At 43.6% G+C, this 20,309-nt stretch overlaps 1 long non-coding RNA gene across 1 annotated transcript in view; it reads right to left on the bottom strand.

The window, feature by feature from the left end:
- LOC129052312 (uncharacterized) overlaps positions 1-9,816 on the bottom strand; it is a 40,386-nt gene extending 30,570 nt beyond the window's left edge. The window contains exons 1-2 of the long non-coding RNA XR_008517305.2: positions 9,148-9,816; positions 8,950-9,024 (exon numbers count right to left, since the gene is read on the bottom strand). This is a non-coding gene — a long non-coding RNA (uncharacterized LOC129052312). The remainder of the gene's footprint in view (positions 1-8,949; positions 9,025-9,147) is intronic.
- Between the last annotated feature and the right edge of the window lie 10,493 nt (positions 9,817-20,309).

Genomic DNA, 20,309 nt, shown 5'->3' with positions numbered 1-20,309 from the left:
TCCTGTGACAGGTGCATAAATTCCTCAAAATTCCAGAAAAACTCAGCTAAGCTGGATAGATTTCTTTTTAAGTGGAAAAATAGAGTGTTTCAACATGAGCAGAGTACTATGCTAGCAAGAGTAAAAAATGTGGGCTGAAGGTGGCTGTGATCTTCAGCAAGACTCAGTAGTGAGAGACTCGGTTTCCACCTGGGGTTGAGTGATGACTTCAAAGGTCTTTACCTCTCATTGTATTCTATAATTTCTATATCTCACCATAATGTATGAAGTATCCACACAAATCATTGCCATAATACAGGTTTATAACTTAGTACATTTCTTCCATTCTTAGCTTCCCTTTTAACAAGGGAAACAGAGACCTCGATGCTCATAAGCAAATCACTGTTTTGCTTGGTCTCAAGTCAGATGGGAGGCCTCCAAGGAAAACTCCCTTTTAGCCTTTTCCAATTAGAAAGTGCTGCACACTGCACTAAGAAACCATGTTCTTTCCCACTTTCCATTTACTTTTATTGCCATTATTTATCTGAGAGGATCATATTTCAAGAAAGACTTTTTCTCTAACCAGAAGGGAAAAAATACATTTCTTCTTTAAAATTAAAAAAAAAAAAGAAAATCCAGAAAATTCAGATTCTCAATAGATGTCTATCATTTTTTTAAGAAGTTTTGAATAAATAGATATTAGGAAGAGTGGTAGCTTATAAAAGCAGCTTGCTGGATAAAGACCTATTTGGAAAGGCTTTTAAAAAGTGCATTATTTACCCACTGGAGCTGTCAGGTTACCGTGTTTACTCAAGGGAAGGCAGATTTTCTTTTTTTTAAATCTGGCCTAAGCTTTTCTTAAAACAGGCTATTGACCGGAATCAACGCAGAGAATAACCTAAAAAGACATAGGACAGCCTGGCCTTGCTGGTTCCTAAATAAATTGTCAGCCCAAGGTCATGCCTTCCATTGGTAGCTATTTTTGAGTGGCGTATATCAAATGTGAACATTTGGAGGGCCAAAGTATAGCTACAAAAACATCTCTGGGATGAGAAATCACTCCAAGAAGCCCCCACATTCATCTGGCATCCCGCAAGTAAGCACTTAAAGAAACAGGAGCATATTTTGAATGACCAGTGGCACAGACTTTGATTATCAAAACCTTTGTCATTGCAATTCCATTTATGTAACTGTTTGTTTATATAATTTAAGCACAATTTGATATGAAATATAATCAATCTGCACTCTTCTCTTTTCCTTCTTAATTACAGATCATTGCTGTAGTCTATGACTTGCTCTTCTGCGAGAACGGCCCAGAAAATATTCTGGAGTGCTTCTATGCAACTTAGAACCTTGTTTTCTCAGTGGATGCACTAGTTAGAGTAAACCTGGGCATGCTGTTGTAAACAAACACATCCGCCATCTCAGTGGCTTGATACCACAAAGTTTTAGTTCTCACTCAGGCCGAGTCTGTTACAGCTTTAAGAAACTCCTCGAGGCAACTTTCTTCCGAGTTACAACATAGTAATACAGGTTGCTTCGATCTTGGGGCTTGGCCATGTCAACACAAAACCTTTTCTATAACTGCTGCAGCAAGGGATTGGAAGGACTAGCCGCATGGCTCCAACCCATTGGAAATGGCAAGAAAGTGGAATTCACCACGTGTCTGGGAGGGCAAGAGAGCCCTGGAAGTTTAACTACAGTGAGAAAATGGAAGTAATCTAAGTATTCTCCTTCTAGGAGTACAGGCTGCTGGGCTTAAGGGCTCATTGTGGGCTGATTGGTGGAAACTTCCATCTGATGGCTTGGTTTCCTTGAGTATTGCCAGCTTTGCCTTGAGTGCCCCATCCACCACTGTATTCCCAGCTCCTGGCACAGTGCCTGGCACATAGCCAGTGCTCAGTATGTATTAGTTGAATGAAGGAGGGGATGAGTGGATGGATCTCAGTGCAAGGAGGTCAGGGGCAACTTAACAGGCCTGGGAGGTTTGGTGAAAGCAGGAGGAGAGGCAGATCATAGGAATGACCACACTTGTTGAGGACGTGGACTCAGCCTGTTGCCTCAGGGAAGAGGGTAAAATAAGGAAGGAGGGATGACTTCCACAAGCTCCTGAGATCCTCACAAACTGGAGCTCAGAGAGATGGGAGAGGAGGGAGAGGATAGAGGGGACTCCACAGGCTCTGAGAACAGAGGAGATCTAGTTGAAATTAGATTATGGGTCTTTGTGCTGAGGAAGCTCAGCACTTCAGCAAACTGTGACTGGCTTCAAACTAGGGTCCTTGATACCCCTCAACGCCCAACTCCCACAAAACATAGAACAGGAATTTGAATCTGGCTTTACAATACCCAGGGATGTGTCTCCTCAAAAGAAGAAAAGATACTCGTGTAAATCAGCTTTAACTCCAGTGCTAAATCTACCATAAAAATTTTAGGAAGGTTTTTGTGAAACTTACGAGACACGGTGTTCTACTGTGGTTGTCCCCAAAATGAGAGTAGGAGCCATTCCCCCCTGGGATGCAGAATCATCCCATGCTTTTTGATTTATTGAGATAGAATTCACATTCCATAAATTTATCCTTATATAATCCAATGTTTTTTAGTATATTTTTAAAGTTGTTCAATGACCACGATTATTTAATTCCAGAATATTTTTGTCACCTTTGAAACAGACCCCATACTATGAGCGGTCATTCCCACCCCTGCCTTGCACCTGATAAGCATTGATCTACTTCCTTTTTCTATAGGTTGGCCTATTCTAGACATTTCACGTGCACAGAATTATATAATATGCAAATCCTTTGTTTCTGATTTCTTTCATTTAGCATCACATTTTCCAGATTTATCCATGTTGTAGCATAAAATAGTCCTACCTTCCTTTATTGCTAAATACTATTCCATTGCATTGATAGACTGCATTTGTGTATTCATTAATCAATTAGACTGCATTTGTGTATTCGTTAATCAATTGATAAACATTTGAGGATCAGATCCTTTTTTTCAGGTGTATTTCATTAGGTTCTGATCTGCCAGCTCCATTTCAGTATGTCTTGAGGGAGGGCCCTCTCTGTTGGACCAGGGGCTGCAGGACACCCTAGGGTGTATCAGTATGGTGGTCTGGTTTCTAATCCTGCTTTCTCCAGGATCAAAATACCTTGACTGGCCATGAGAATGGTTACTGTGATTTCCAGGCCCTGGAAGTCCCACCTGCACACAAGTATTTTTCTCACTGCCTTGGCAAGGTGAAACTTACATTCTTGACTGTAATTTCCCCCCAGAAAAGGCTCTGATAAAAAGAGTAATGCCTGGGATATGTATGGGTTTATAGAAAGCCTCCCCAAAAGCACATGTTACCACCTGCCCTGTGATTGTGTTCTTGAGTGAGTGCATGGTCTCTTCCCAGCACAGATCACAGTCAAGTTGATTACCAGGTGTAAAGGTTTACCCGGTCTAGCCAAGGTAAGATAAGCCAGAAGGCTGACCTTGGGGAAGTCATGGCACTTGGAGGCAGAGACTTGGGCTCAGGGCACTGAAATGGGCACCAGGAGGTTTAACATGGAGGAGGGCAGCCAGGTCAGCTCAGACCTGATGGGTGTGTAGAGCAAGAAACTACAATGTCAAATTCTCAGCCACAGCTTCATGATTTGCTTTTGTGATTTACATACTGTGTCTACATGCATGCAAGAGCATACCTAGGATTGAACATGGACAGTAAAGTGTATTGTGCTCATTCTCAATTTATTATAATGAGGGAAAAAAGGCATCCAGATTGTAAAGGGATTTTCTCCTGTTCTCTTGACCTGAGATAAAAACCGAGTTCCCCAGGCTTCAATACAATGATACCAGCTGCCTACACTCCTTATATTGTTAAAGTTCTCCTATGAGGAAACTCCCCTAGGCCACTAAGTGATGGAGAAAGTGCAAGCATCTCTGTTTAGGGCTGTGACTCTGTGCTTCTTGGCAGGCAGCCTAGACTTAGAATCATAGCCCAGTGGAAGGGCAACAGGTAAGATAACAATTGCACGGTTCACATTGGGATGTGGAAATCATCCGTGCTCAGCCAATCCTGCACTTCCACCCCAGCCACTCTTTTATGGGATCTTGGATGCTCAGGGCTGTTTGTGTAATTGCTTCTTGTAAATGAGCTCCTACTCCATAACACTTTACAGTAAACCACTCTCCTTTGCCATCTGGTATCCAGTTGTTTTAACTGGGTTTCCAGTATTTGCATCAGTCATTTACAAGAACCTTTTTAACCTTTACAAAATAAAATAATTGAAGTCTATCCTTTCAACTTCACATTTGTTTCAGAAAGGCTTTGAAATCAAGGCACGGAGGGGCTGAAAGACAGGAGGGTGTGAAAAGAAAAGGGCTTGGCTTTTCTCCCTCTGAGATGATCAGAAGGGGTGCCTTGGAGGTGCGGAGTCCTGTGCTGGAGCGGGTTATTGCCTCCATTATGGGCTCATCTGTATGGAAAATCTCTCCCCTGCCATGGCGAGTGGAGAGGCAGAAGAGCTAGGGAAAGACGTGCCCTTCCTTGACCCTGGGTCAGAGGTCTGCAAATCTTCTCCGGGTATAAACTGCCTCCCTCCACACCTGCCCCACACTGCCCATGATTCTTCATTTCTCACTTTGTTTCTTTCTCCTGCTTAAACCATGAGTTCCTGCCTTGCTCACATGGAGAGGAGAGGAAGAGAAATCCACACATGTGTATGGTGCTGATTCTCTTCAGCCATGAAGAGGACTGGGACCTCTTACCAGATAAAGTGGGTGGATTTTATCTGCATCCTCCAAGCAGCACAGAAGTGAAAATATCTCAGTTGCAGATAAGAGCATAGTTCAAAAGAATTTGACATTTTGACTATCTGGCCACTTTGTGTCTTTCTCTCTCCAGTTCTAATCACTTTAAATGACGTGGAGGCTTCTAGAAGCCCAAGTAAAGGGGAGCTTTAATTTAAAAAATCCTCTCCATGGCTTCCCTCGCTCCTGTCTCCGTATGCAGGTTTCCCATCCTCCACTCTCTTCACCTTGAGTGGTTCTCTCTCCCATTCATCCCTTACCCACTCCCTTTCTTCTGACCAAAACTTGGGAGCTCCATCAGCCCCCTCCCCGCACCTCATGGTGAAGGTCTAGTGGCTGGCTCAGCAGATCAAGTGTCCCACCTCCTTAGAAGGCTGGGGTAGGGGTAATGATACAGATACATAGAACTGAATACTCTTCAACCTAGTGGAAGAGAGTGAGACCAAGATGAAGATCTGGTTGTTGCGAGGGGTCTGTGGTCTAGGGGGTTGCTGCCAGAACTCTACCTGGGGCATGTATGGTCACATTCACATCATACTATATTTGAGACTTTAGTTCAGAGCTGCCCCTATAACTTTCTCAGTCCTGATGGGCCACTTGTTAATCCTGTTTCGTTAGGTGAGAGGTGAGGATATGCTTCCTCGAAAACCTTAGTTTTCAATTTGTTTCCTCATCTCTTGCTTTTCAATGTCTTTCTTTGTCATATACGTATTCCTGGCTTTTTTAAGCCACACAAGAAAATACATCTTTATGCCCAAAGAGAAACTTTGGGTGGGAACTGTTGATGGGTTTGAGTAAGTTTGTGTTGTTGTGTTGCTGTTGTTTTCTGTTAACGTAACTAAACAATGCTTCACTCAGTATTTCCTAGTGGTATTTTCTAAACCAAGAAGGTAGAGGCTGGTTCTTAAGTTTGAAACCATGGGTTTCATGGGTGGGACCCTGCTGAGGGTTAATTAAATATTGTATTCTAAAGAAAACATAGGGTTCGTGTAGAAAGAGGATTCTATCACTGAAGCAAACACAGAGAAGATCCACCCAGGAGGACTGGGTCCCCTCAGAGACTGCGGTTTAAGCCAACAGTCTCTGGCAAATGCATTCCTAAGTAATGAGTTTCATCCACATTAGTGCCCAGAACATTCAGAATATTCTGTGAGGCAGGCAAGGCAGTTCTGGAGAAAAGTTGCATAGCTTTCGTCAGCTCACCAAAGGGGCCTGTAAGGACGACTGTGGCACGAAAGAGTTTCATTAGTTCTCAGTTTGACTCACATAATCATAAAGTGGCATCAGGGAAAATTAGGATTAGTAGCCCTGATGGCAAAGGCTGATCTAGAAAAACTGTGTTTACAGAAGAGTCGTGGGATTTGACAGCATATTCATCTGGCACTTTCACAGGGTGCCATATCTTTATTCAGTCAAGCACCTACTGTGTTATAGCCACACACTTATTTGAGGAAATGGCTTTCTGTGCACATGCTTGGCAGTTTGCCTACTGAGGCACCTTCCTGCTGTAGGCTGGGTGTGACTCCCCTTTAAGGAGGGAATAGATCCGAAATGAATCAAAGCCTGTGCTGAAGCCGATGTCCAGTGTAAGCAGAGCAGGCCTGGATTTTTACCACTTGGTGTTCCAAGGCAACATTCTGCTGAGAAATATTAAGTGTAACCAAATATTACAGGGAACACACTGTTCCTGCTATATTTCCAGGGCATCTGATCAATGGGAAAAATGAGAAGTAGAAATAAACAGAAGGGACAGAGAACTGAGCAGGCAATTGGGCTCAAAGGCAAACCGAGTAAAACAGAGGAAATGATTTTCAAAGTAAATACAGATAACTGGGGAAAGAAAGATGAATACTAAGCAGAGAAGAAATGTCTGACTGTGTTACTCCAGCCTGGGTTGGGCCAGGGAGCATGGTGGGGCCGTGCTGAGAATTTTCATCTGGGGCCTGGTCTCTCAATAAGTCCAGCTGTCAGAGGCAATGCCAGGAACAGGCGAGATGAAACACAGTCACGGCAAGGGGTGCAACCTCCAAGAGAAAACGCAGTGCAGTGGGAGCTGAGAAGCTGCTGCCAGCAGCCCAGGCAGCCACGTGGCCCTGCAGGACTTTATTTGAAGAAAACACGGGGTTCATGAAGGACGTGGTTCTTGTCATTGAAGTAAACTCAAAGAAGATCCACCCAAGAGGATCAGGTCCCCTTGGGAACTTTGCAGTTTCAGCCAATAGTTTCTGCCACGAGAGTTTTGTGCACGTTAGCTCCTGGAACACTTAGAATAGTCAATGATGTGGGGTGCATGTGTGGGTCTTAAGCCTCCTCCATAAAGCAGGTGTTCTCAGCCTCAGCGCTATTGATATTGGGGGTTAGATCATTCTTTGTGGTGGGGGCCCTGTTACTATCCGTTGCTCAGTGTTGAGCAGCATCCCTGGCTTCTACCTACTCGTTGTATAGTGCTCCCCCACCCCACCTCCACTATGTCAATCCAAAATGTATCCTGATATTGCCAAATGTGCCCCGGGGCGGGGGGCGGGGTACAATCACTCCCTGTTGAGAAACATGGCTATAGATGAAGAGACTAAAACCCAGAAAGTCTCCGTGGCACAAGTAACTGATGCAAAGCCACACCTGGAACCCACTAACTACAGAACTTTGAAGGCACCTTGGCCTTTTTCTGTAACTGCATTCTCAACTGAAGAGGAATAGCTATGTAGAGTTCAGTTATTGTAGTCAGATTCCTGGGTTCAAAGCTGGGCTCCACACTTAACTTGCTATCTGTGTGAACCTGGCTGTTACTCCATTTCTTTGTGTCTCAGTGTCTTCATCTGTAAAACAGCTTCATTCCTAACAGTATCCACCTTACAGGGTATGAGGTGAGTGAAACAAGATAGGCCAAGCAAAGAGTGTGGTGCCAAGCCTTCTTGCTATGTGGGAAGTTCTTGATAATGGCTTGGGCCCGTCTTGACTACATACTACGTACTCTAATGAACACTTTTTAGTTTCCTTTGCTGATGCGGTTCTCTTTATCTGCAATACCCTTCCACCAACTCTTTATATGGCCAACTTTTTCCTGCCCAGCAAGAAGCCGTTTAAATGTCATCTCTACAAAGGCTAAGGGCTCCTATGCTCTGTCCCCTTAGCAGCCCCCAAAGCACTGTATGCATTCAAATGCCTGTGTTTGTGTCTGTCTTCCCAACTAGACCTACTATGAGCAAGTAGGCCAAGGACCCTATGTAATAAACTACTATTCTCCTGTGACGCTCAGTGAATGGATAGGATCTTGACAGGTAGAAATTCGAATGGAGGGTAGCCTGCTTGGTTGAGAGAGTCTTAAGAGGTGAATGATGGAGACACCAGAGAGCAAAAGAGATGCTTGGAAAATTCCGAGAGCTCAGTGTAAGGCATGAGTATCAGTGGGTCTCCTAGAGAGATCTCACTCAGGTCACTTACCAGCCATATACCTTTGATGGGGGTAGGGTGTTGGGAGTGGGATGGGTTGGGGAGTGGCTTGATCAGAACTGTCATAGAGAGATTAGACTGGCAATAGTTTGCAGTATACACTGGACTAGACAAAGTCTGGGGCAGGGAAAGATTAGTTAAGCAACTGCAGGAGAGAGTTCGTGGAAGCAGAACTATGAACACAACTGTAAAATGCCTTTGAGTTCATCAAAGTGTGAATATCAGAAGAACGGTGGCAAATGATCCATCATTGATTGTTTGGGAGAGATGAAAGAGAGGAAGAGCTCTCAAAAGTGGTATGAGTGTTTTGGGGTATAAGAAGTTTGTGTTGCTGTTGAGGATCATTGCATAAGAGAGTGGAGATATCAAGGAATGTTCTTGAGTCTTCTCTGGATATTTTTGAAAATAGAAATGACCCTCCCCAGTCAGAGGTTACAAGTGACCCGGCTGAAGGTAGGAGTGGGGCATGTAGGGCTGGGGGATGGAAAGGGTGGCAGAGATGGACAAATGTGTCTGTGCCTTTATCCTGGGAGTAGGCGTCATTTCTCACATTGTGAACTAGAAATCCCAAATAATGTCTCAGACCGGTTAGGTTTTATTTTCAAGGAGACATTTTGAACTTAAGGAGAGATGTTTGAGGACTTCTTGGAGAAACCAGACTCAATTGCAGAACAAAGAGACCCAGCACCTTGAATCATTTCAGGAGGAAGAGGCTTTAAATACCTGTTTACATAGATCCCTGCAGTCCTGAAACTTACACATATCCCAGATGTAAGACCATGTCAGTCTCCTTCCGACCTTGGATATAAAGAAAGTATAGCTCAGGCTTTAATTCTGCCTCTCTTAAGTCACAGCCACATTTTCATCTTTGAGTCTCATAAACATTTGTCAAATTAAGGAATAAATTCAAATTATCCTTACCTGGTCTGGTTTCAGAAGCCTGGGTCTGAGGCTGAGATCAGAGGCTGCTCTGGGTGGCATGCTGCAGCTCAAAGCTGACAGAGAGGCCTCACTCCAGAGATGGCCTCTGGCATCCTCATAGGTTCAGGGAAACTGGTAAGTAGCTAAGGAAAGAAAACAAAGGAGATCTGAACTCTGAAGTCAATGCTTACCGTCTTCCCCTCTTCAAGTGTGGCTGAGGTCTGGCCGGGCAGGAGCCTGATGCAATCTCTGTGGAGTCTTGCAGGAGCGAGCAAATGAGCTGCTGGCCTGGTGCTAAGCCCTTTGCCCTCACCTGGGCTTTCAGAAATGGAGTTGATGTCCTGAATTATTGATGCCTGCTTAAGTAAACAGTTGCAGAAAATAGGAGGAACCCCCTCCCCTCCCCTCACCACGAGGAAAAAAAGAGGAGGAAGGAAGCACTTATTTCAGGGATGGTAGCAAACTTAGAATACTCATGGAAGACCTGGGCCAGATATGTACTGCACATGGAGCCTCGTTTGCAGCTTCCTGCGTAGAGATCCTCTCATTTTTGCTCCTGAAATTAAGACTATAAGTAATGAACTGGAAGATATCACAAATTAGATACTCTAAGCTAATGCGAAAAAAACACATAGTACTAATATTTACAAATAACATGCATGAAAACTCTTTACCAAAGAAAACAAAGAAAAAAAAGGGAAAAGAGCAACTCACAATGTCTTCTGGCCTGATCGAATGAGGGAAGCAGGTTGCCTCTTGCCGGGAACCCTGAAAAGTGGCTCCAGGGCAAGGAAAAAGATGAATGAAAGCAGTAGAGAGAAAACAATGACTCTCCATGGTGGCAGGTGATGGGTAAGACAGAAACAATTGATCAGGTTTATCTTTGCATTTTTACCTACTTGCTGCACACTTTTAATGCATACATTTGGGAAGACTGTGCAGTAAAATGGTAGTGCTACCTTCTCCGTGGTGGTAAGACCTGCCTCTCAGAGGACTCCCTAATTTTGGGGTGAGCCACCAGTATGCGGTTTATTGCCTTCCAAGTGGGCCCAGCAGAAGGCTCAATGCTCATATGATTATTTATCCATTTAACCAACATGTCTGGAGAGCCTACTGTGCACCAGGCACATGCCATGTTGCACGAACCGAGATGAATAAATCGTGTTTAAGGAGTTCACAGTCTGGTCATAAGAGCAATTGAGAATATACGGCTGTTGGCTTAAGTACCTCCATTTACTTTGAGTAACGAGAGTTAATTGAACACTTTTTGCACTTCCCCACAGCTCTTACCAAGCCTTTGGAGGTTTCAGACCATTGCTGCTGCCAAGTGCAGCCCACCAGGGACAGATCCTATGTTTAAAAGAATAGTTTTGTATTTCCTCCATAGAGTTGGTTAGCAAATGATATTCAAAGAAGTGGGGTTATGCAAATAAAAATAAGATGTTAAATGAAGAGAAAGATACACACCAGCAAGCACAGAGACAGTCAGTCCTTTGTTCTTTAAACAAATATTTTTGAGTACTCATATGTAAGATAGTGGACTAGGTGCTAACCCTGAAAGAGGGTACAGGAAGATGTTTATGAGGCCCAAGTCATCTAGTGGTTCTTCATGCAATACAGAAGACCAGGCTCAATCAGATTTCAGGCAGTGTGCTAAATGCTGCATATGCAGATGGCATATAGAGTCAGTGCTGTAACGTTTCCAAGCATAGGCAAATTATATCCGGCCACAACAATCAGGGAAGACTTTGCCAAGGGGGAAGATAACTTCTGAGAGCATTGAAGGGTAAGGTGGAATTTTGAAAGTGAAAATGAGAGGGAAGAGCATCCCAAGCCGAGGCGGGAGAAGTTGGGGGGGAGGTGGGAAGCAGAACAGGAAGGACAGCAGGAATAGCCTTGGAGACACTAAGTCCAATTTGACTGACACATAGTGGGGCGTGGCCACATCTCCAGGCCGACAGCTCTCAGCCTGCTCCAAGCTGGCATCACCATCGTCTCTTCGCTGGTCGCTGCCCAAGGTTGCTTGTGGAACTCCCTGCTTCTGCTTTTGCTACCTGTTCCCCATCCCAGTGCAGTCTCTGTGGAGTGGCCAGAGTGGTCTTATTTAAACATACATCAGATCACGTCATGCACCCCTAAGCAAGAGGCCCCCATATTACTTCAAATCCCAACTCACCTCTCTCTCCCACCTGCTGATTCTGCTCCAGCCTTAGTGGTATTCTTTCTGCTATTCACACTGATCAAGCTCAGTCTCACATTAAAAGTTTCAGACCCAATTTGCCAACAATGCTCTTCCCCAATCCTTTGAATACCTGGCTCCTTCTCAGTGATTCATCCACCTACTATTGATTGAGTGCTTTTAGGTACCACCCACTGTGGCAGACTGGGAAGAGGGATTCAAGGAGCTTCTGGTCTTGGCTGGAGTGTCCCCTGCTCGAAGACACCTTCCGCAACTATTCTATCGGCAGCAGCTGCTTGTGGCCTTTTCCATCATGTTTCTTTCCTTTATAGTGTTTTTCTCCAGCTGTAATTATTGGGTGGACCAATTGTCTAGCCGATTTGCTGTCTTCCCAGTAGAAATGAGCTCTGTGAGGATGGAGATTATGTCTTATTTTTCATCCTCAGCATCTAGCAGAGCACCCGGCACATAAGTAAATATAAATCTATGTTTAATGAATGAATAAATAATGAAAAACAAAGCCTGGACAGGTTGATGAGGACCATATTTTAAAGAACTGTACTTTAGGAAAAATCTTGACCATATTCACTTATGTGCTGGGCTTTCTCTAGATGCCTACAAATACTGTGGTGAGTCAGACAGAGAAGAGGCCTGCTATCCTGGGCTTATGTTTTAGACCAGCATTGTCCAGTGGTACTTTCTGTGATGATGGAAATGGCCCATATCTGCTCTGTCTAACATGGTAGCTGAGAGCCACATGTGGCTATGAACACTTGAAATGTGATTGGTGCCACTGAGGAACTGAATCTTTTATTTTATTTAGTTTTAGCTGATTGAAATCTAAATTGTCACATGCAACTATGGGCTGTTATATTGGGTAGCATCATTCTAGATGGCCACAACTGCCTAATAATGTACATCATTTAAAACATAGTCTTACTTTGGATTAATGTCACCTCTTTTGGGAAAATGTCAATTTTTTTCAAGGTTTTTTTTAATTTTTTTTTTTCTAATACCTTCCCTTTTGCCCCATACCCCCTGGCCAGCCAAGTTCTTCTTTTCAAGATAGCATCTAGACACAGCGGGTGGCCTATGTTGTCATTAGGGCAGTGGTGGAATGGGGTCCTCATACCTGGATACAGGTACCCTTTTCTTCTCTGGGTCCTCTTGACTCCTTGAACACATCCTTATCCTAATTGATCACAGGATGCCCTGTTGGCACTAACTGCTGATGTTCACAGCTACCAAAGCCTGCCACTGCATGTCCCAACATAGACAAGACCCAGTGACCTTTCCTGGAGCCCTGCTGCTCCTCAGCTTGCAGCCATCCTACCTCTGCCCTAGGATGTCCCTTGTACAGCCTCGCCCACAGGGCACCATTGCCTTGCTCCTCCTAAGTCCCCCATTGGAAACATAATGTATATGATGTAGGAACAAAGGGTCAGTGGGAGTCCTGTCTGCTCTAGGCTTAAACTTAAATCCCATGCTTCTTCTGCTTAGCCGTGCATAGGGCAATGGTGCCTGCCTCTAGCTGGCATAGGTGGGCTTATGCCCTGAGCAAGTTCCCAACTGTAACATGGTGAGTTTGAACTGCTGTGTATTCCTGCAGAAGCCCAGTTGCCTTATGCTCTCACTTCCATAGCATCATCACCTCTACTTTAGGAGTGCTTGGGATGTCTGGCCAAGAGTAGGAGCGTCCCCATGAGGCAGTTCTCACTTGGCTCAGCAACTCTTATGGCGTGGGTGGGCCTCACTTCTACTGGGTGACACACAAAGGCCAGGCAGCCCAAATCCAATGGACAAGCCCCCACTGGCAGTTGTGCTCTGTGATGTGCTCTGAGTGGTCTGCAGGTGTTGGCTGAACTTCCACATCAGTTGTGGCTGGGTGAGACAATTGATGACTTAAAAAGACCATGTTCTAATGAGATCTGTTAATTGACTTACTTCTAGTCATCTATTAATTACCCTTGCAGGCTCTTGGCCCTGCTAGAATTTGCTTCTTAAAACCCATGGACTCCAAAGAAATCAGGAATGGGTTTTCTGTAACAATGCATTGTGCATAAACTCCAGTGACTGAAGGAAGAATGGGATGGGAATGGTCTAGATTACTTCAAAGATGCACACAGAGGTCTTCTGTACAGTCTGTGGCATTAAATGACTAGACACCAAGAACACTGCACAGAGACGCCAAGGAGGCAGAAGACCACAGGGATACTCCTAGGAAGAGGAAGACTCTGAGATAAAATGGTCACCTATAGTCCTGGATAATGGCAGCCAAAGTGAGTTTGGGGAGCAGGGGCTCCCAAAACAAGGCCTGGCAGCGGCTTACATCGACAGGCATCATGCCATCCTAGAATCATAACCCCAGACTGGGGAATACCCCAGATTCCATCTAATCTACTAGACTTTCGCCCCTCCTTGACGTATGGTTCTCTGAGTCAGCCGGGTTGATAAGATAACAACATAGCCTTTCAGAGAGTCAGCAGCGAATGTTTGCCAACAATGTTGGTTCTGCTGAATTTCAAAATGTTGGGGGTGGGTGGCAGGAACCAGCTTCTTTTGAAAAATAGCATCCCAAAGGCACTGGAACAGTGCAGTTCTTCCTGATGTCTTTGCTTCTTTCAAGCCGTCATCCCTTCCCCCACATTGTGCAGTAAGTGCTTCCTCCTAACCGCATCCGAAGCTCTGCACCATGGGAGCAGGAGGGTCCTTGCTCTGAAGCCTGGGACAACCCCAGTCCTGCCTACTGCTGCTGCATCTGCACTCTGCTGACCATTTTCATTCCTGAGATGCACCCAAAACTTGAGGCTCCCAGAAGGAGTTCATACATGAGCTTCACCAGGCTCTGATCCTTGTTCTCCTAACTATGGCCGTGATGCTGCTGCTGTAATGCCCCATGGCTGGGCATCTCTGAGAACTCTGCTTAGCCCTGAAATAATCTCTCTGACCCAACCATTCCAACCAAAGTCAGCTCCTCCACAAAGTGTCACAAGCCAAAACAAAGAAGCAAGAAATATATAGCTATGGATTCTTGGACCACATCAGAGCTCTTTATGCACATCAGAACTCTTCATGCAATAAAAGTTGAGTGTTCCTTCCTTGATTATCCCATACAGCTAGAGAGAAGCAGATTTCTGTGGTTACAGGTGGGCTCTGAAGTTATAGAGAACAAGATTCATGTCCCAGTTTTCCCAAGTACCATAGCTTCTGTGAGCCTTGGTTTCCTTATTTGTAATGTAATGCTGATAATAGTTTCTTCCTGGACTCTGGTGGAGATGTGTAGCCCTTACTAAAGTGCCTCTCCTTGGTAAGTGCTGCAAATGGGTGCTCTTGCTAGTTTTCTGGCAAGCTTGCACTTACGGGCACCCTGAGACCCTCTGAAGAATGTGAAAGGCATGGCTTGGGCCTCTCACTCTTCAGCACTCTCTACCACAATTTATCAGAAAAGAAGTCAAAAATAGCAAATAACACACAACGGACAACTGATAAATGGAAATACGGTAGTTGAGATTTCCTGAACCTCCTGCTCTTCTGACTGTCCTCCATCTGCTCCATGGTTGGTTGAGCCTCTTGGGTCCAGATATCTCATGGGTCTCTGCAGCTTGTGGCCAGTTTCTGTGGCTCTGACTTTCCCTGAGCCTCAGTCTTGGCCAGCAACTTCAGAATTTCTGAAAGCTCTCCCCCCTCTGGATATGTCTTAATTTCCTGATTCCATTTCACATCTGCCTCTCATATTCACAGCCCCAGTCTAAGGGAAGGCAGAAACCCTCAGTCCTTTTTAAGAGATGCCATCTTTGTGTATTTTTTCAACAATGTCACCTTTCCTTCCCCACTCCTTGTTCCTTGCTCAGTAACAGGGAGGTATCTCTGGAAAAAGACCCCTGGAATTATTCTACCTAATCAGTTAGTGGTGCTTCCCTCTCTCTGGTGTCATTTCTGTCATCCTTGCTTGTGCAAGCTAAGGATGGACCATCACATTTTTTAAAAATTTTACTTTAAGTTCTGGGATACACGTACAGAACGTGCAGCTTTGTTACACAGGTATACATGTGCCATGGTGGTTTGCTGCACCTATCAACCCATCATCTGGGTTTTAAGCCCCGCATGCATTAGATATTTGTCCTAATGCTCTCCCTCCCCTTGCCACCCGCCCTCTGACAGGCCCCAGTGTGTGATGTTCCCCTCCCTGTGTCCGTGTGTTCTCATTGTTCAACTCACACTTACGAGTAAGAACATGTGGTGTTTGGTTTTCTGTCCCTGTGTTAGTTTGCTGAGAAGGGCCATCACATTTTATATTAGCAATTTTTCATTGCAACCATCTCACTCTTGTTATCATCCTCAGTTATCTGGCACCAGCGATTCAATAGAAATTACTTACTGAAAATGACAGTTTATGTCTCTGAAAAGGGAGCACTAAGTGTGTTGGGAAACAACAGCTCATACTCTTCTGAGAGATAAACAGCTTCTGCTGATTGGCCCCTAATGTAGCAAAGCAATCCAGCTGGGGAGTTGGAGGCAGATTCCCGCTGAGAGCTAAAGTATAAAATCATTCCAACAGGGAGCTCAAGAGTAAACCCAGGAGATATCCACTTTCCAAAGCTTAAAACATAGCATTGTTCAGCATTAAGACAACATCAGTGTGTTGCAAACACTCTGCATGAATCCTACTACCTGGAAGTAATGAGATAGGTTTCTGACAAATTGTTCTTGTCTAAACGTCAAGGCCAGTAGGAAATTTCAAGTATTTCAACAAAACATTCCACCTTGTATCTGAGTGAGGTTCAACAGCACAAAACTAAAATTTGTTGATGGATGATATAGTGATAAATGTTGCTTCAACAGCCTAGAATATAACATCTTAATAATTTAGATACAATTCCAAGGGATATCAAGGGTGCACCATTGTGTAAACTATGAACTTTGGGTGATAATAATATGTCAAGTTAGATTCATCAGTTGTAACAAATGTACCACTTTGGTAGGGGATATTGATAAAGTGGAATGTTATGCGCATTGCGGGGTAGGGAGTATATGGAAAATCTCTGTCCCCTCCCCTCAATTTTGCTGTGAACCTAATACTATTCCTAAAAAAAAAAATCTATTTTAAACATGCAATATAGTCTTAATTATAATAGACAAGTAAAAGGAAGACTATTCCACTAAATTTCTTTTTAGTAAATTGATGGGCAAGTTGTAAAAACAAGGGACTACTTACAAAGTAAAATGAGAAGTGTTGGTCTCGCTGACACCTACCCACCCCAGAGAGTTAAACAGGAGTTCTGTCTAATCCTATTAATGTTCCTAGGGACAATTTGGGGGTCCTCTTTTTTTTTTTTTTTTTCTTTTCGCTCTGTCGCCCAGGCTGGAGTGCAGTGGCGCGATCTCTGCTCACTGCAAACTCCACCTCCTGGGTTCACACCATACTCCTGCCTCAGCCTCCTGAGTAGCTGGGACTACAGGCACCCGCCACCACGCCCAGGTAATTTTTTTTTTTTTTTTGTATTTTTAGTAGAAACAGGGTTTCACAGTGTTAGCCAGGATGGTTTTGATCTCCTGACCTCATGTTCCGCCCGCCTTGGCCTCCCAAAGTGCTGAGATTACAGGCGTGAGCCACCGTGCCCGGCCAAAGGGGGTCCCCTTCTTTCTATGGGAACTGACTGTTGTGCAAGGTGGCTCTGCCCTTTAGCTACAACTGAATGGACCAGGGAGTACATTTTGGCCCAGCTTGAGCCAATCATCTTCTCTGAGAGGGTCTCTAGGGAAACCTGAGAAGCAAAGAAAGGCAATCTGTAGACAGAAAGAAAGGAAGAAAGAGCATGCAGAAAACCAGAAATAAGCCTCCATATACTGCCAGGGAGACGGAAGGAGTAACTTATGTTGATAGCTTTACAGTTTGTGGTTCCTGTCTGTTATAAAAACTGACTGTACCTTGTTCCTAGGATTCTTGAGATACATCTGTATACTTCCAACTATATTGCCCAAATCTTTGATAATTCAGGTGAGTTTGTTTCTTTAGAAAAAAAAATAACCAAGAAAATTTCTTTAAGATTCCATTTTAATGTCTGTATTAATTAGGATACATATTATTTGTCCCTCAAATAACAAAACTCTCGACATCTCAGTGATTTAAAATAATAAAAATATAATTCCAGCTCATGCACTAGATGTGGATGCTCAGTGAATGGCCTTTCACAGGTACGCACAGAGACTCGGGACCTTTCCAATTTGTGGCTCCTGATTCCTTAGGGTCCCCAAGTTCTCTTTAGATTTTTTGTGTCATCCAGCTGGCAGACCAAGAAGGAGAAAAAGTGTGGAGAGGATCACAGAGAAGTTTTCCTGGGTCAGGCCTACAAATGGTTTGTGTCATTTCTTCTCACATTCCTTCAGCCAGAAGTCAGTCACATGATCACATCTGACCTCATTGCGGGGAAAGGATGTGTTAGATTTAATAATAATACTAAAAATAACAACAACAACAATACTCATTTTAGTAGCTGATGGTTTTTGAGACTTTCCACTTGCCAGGTATTGCATTACGTGGTTTGTATCTGTTCTCCTTTTATCATCACAGCAAAGGTTTAGAGCAGTTAAGTTACTTGCCCAAAAGCACAAGCCTCTATGTGACTTGTGGTCTGAATCCAGAGATGCAAAACGTTGACCCCGAAAGCACAAAACTCAAAAGTTAAATATATACTGGGGGCAAGAAGCCCAGGCTGGCCTCCTTGAGGATGAGAGACCATGTGGAGGGAGGGCCTCACTGACAGTCGGAACACAGCAGCAGACGTGCGTGAGGCAAGACCAGGCTGCTGCACTCCACTTACCTACCAGCTGACTGCTGTCATGCTGCCGAGCCCAGGAGAGAACAGCAGAAGAACCTCCCAGTGGAGGCCCGCCCAGATTACCAACAGACAGAACTGTGAATCAATAACCGATTGCTGTTTTCATTCCATTAACAGATTGGGTGATGCCAAGGAGACGGCGTCCAATGCCACCTCTGCTGGATGAGCAGGAATTGTGTTTTTATTATTTTAAATCACTGGGATGTTGAGTTTTGTTATTAGAAGGACAAATAATACATATTCTAATTAATACAGACATTAAAATGAATCTTAAACTTTTCTTGGTCATTGTTTTGTCTAAAGGAACAGAAACTCACTTGAATTATCAAAGATTCAGGCAATGTAGTTGGAAGTATATGGATGTATTTCGAGAATCCTAGGAACAAGGTATGGTCAGTTCTTGTAACAGACTGGAAACACAAACTGTAAAGCTATCAACACAAGTTACTCCTTCCGTCTCCGTGGCGTTGGATGATCACATGGCTGAGCCCAGAAGAGAACAGCAGAAGAACCTCCCAGGGGAGGCCCGCCCAGATTGCCATCACACAGAACTGTGACTCAATAAGTGATTGTTGTTTTCAGTTCCTTAACAGATTGAATGATGCTCGCTTGTATAGAGGAAGGCAATTGACTTTACTGAGTCCACTGAGTCAAATGCTAATCTCATCCTGAAACACCTCACAGACATAACCCAACTAATATTTCAACTGAAACCCCTTTCATTCAAGACAATGTAAATTTCTCTCTGGCAGGAGCTATCCCAGCTGAGACCTATTCTTCAGTTTGGCAGGAGAATACCTAATTTCACCTACATATAAATGCAGATGTTTTGGCTAGAAGTTTGTCACTAAAATATTTGGAGATGCAAAAACGGATCAGTCATCCAACCAGATTCTAAATTTTAATGACTCTTATAATATCTAATATCATTAGCTCGGTTAGGAGAGCTAATGGCTCTTCAGAAAAATGCTCCTCAAAATAGCCACTTCATTGATCTCTAACAAATCTAAACACAAGTGATATTTTGAGATATCTGTGAATTTGCCCATTTTTAGGTTAAAGGGAATAATTTTCTTTTATTCTTAAAAATAGATAAAAACATGATAGATTCTAGGACTGGGACAGGGAAAATTCAAGATGCTCCTGGAGTAATTTCTAATTACAGAAAGTACGGAAGTGCTAGAAAAACAAAAGGTTGAGGACACAGAAAAGGGCATAGGAGCTAACCTGAACAAACTCTCTGTGGCCAAAGCTGGAGCAATTTCAGCAAGAAAATAAATAACATAGAATTGGACTATAACCCAAAGCATACGTTTCCATGATCCATACTGATATAAATTATGAGTCTATATTGATATAAACAAATAATTAAATAAATAAATACACAAATGGGAAACGGGGAATCTCCCTTACAGAAGAGTTGTGAATAGATGTGTCTCTGTTTCCAGGAGGTGGAGCCAAATCTTCTCCCTGCCCCTTTGAGTGTGGGCTGGGCTTAGTGACTTGCTTCTAAAGAGTCGATTATGGAAAGATGGAGAAAAGTCACTGCTGCGCTACCTTTAAAGTGGAGAAACCTGGAAAAACTTACCTTGGCCAGGTGATCAAGATTGACAACATCAGTGATAAGCCGTGTTGATACCATGTGCCCCAGATATGGTGTGATGAGAAGGGCACTTACTCTCTGTGACATTCTTTCTCAAGACCCAGCTAGTCATGAGAAAAGCATGAGGCAAAGCAAATAGAGGGGTTTTTACAAAACACTTTAGTGGTACTTCTCAAAACTGTCAATGTCATGAACAGCAAGGAATGTCTTAGAAAAGTAACAGACCAGAGGAGACTAAGGAGCAATGATGACCAAATGGAATGTGGGATGGCATCCTGGAACGGAAAGAGGATGTCAGGAAGAAAACTAATTAAATCCAAATAAAAGGTAGGACTCAGTTCATAGAAATTACCAATGCTGCATACTTAGTTGTAACAAACGTACCACAGTTATTAACAGGTATTAACAATAGAAGAAAGCGGGCAAGGTTATAGGAAACTATGTATTATCTTTGCAACTTTTCTATAAATCAAAATTATTCTAAAATACAAAGTTTATTTTTTAGAAAGTATGCTCTCATGGTCATTAACAATCTGAGCAG

The sequence above is a fragment of the Pongo abelii genome, chromosome 22 (assembly GCF_028885655.2).
Source record: "Pongo abelii isolate AG06213 chromosome 22, NHGRI_mPonAbe1-v2.0_pri, whole genome shotgun sequence".
NCBI lineage: Eukaryota > Metazoa > Chordata > Mammalia > Primates > Hominidae > Pongo > Pongo abelii.
The sequence above is the reverse complement of the archived record's forward strand: the minus strand, read 5'-3'. Positions and strand labels throughout refer to the sequence as shown.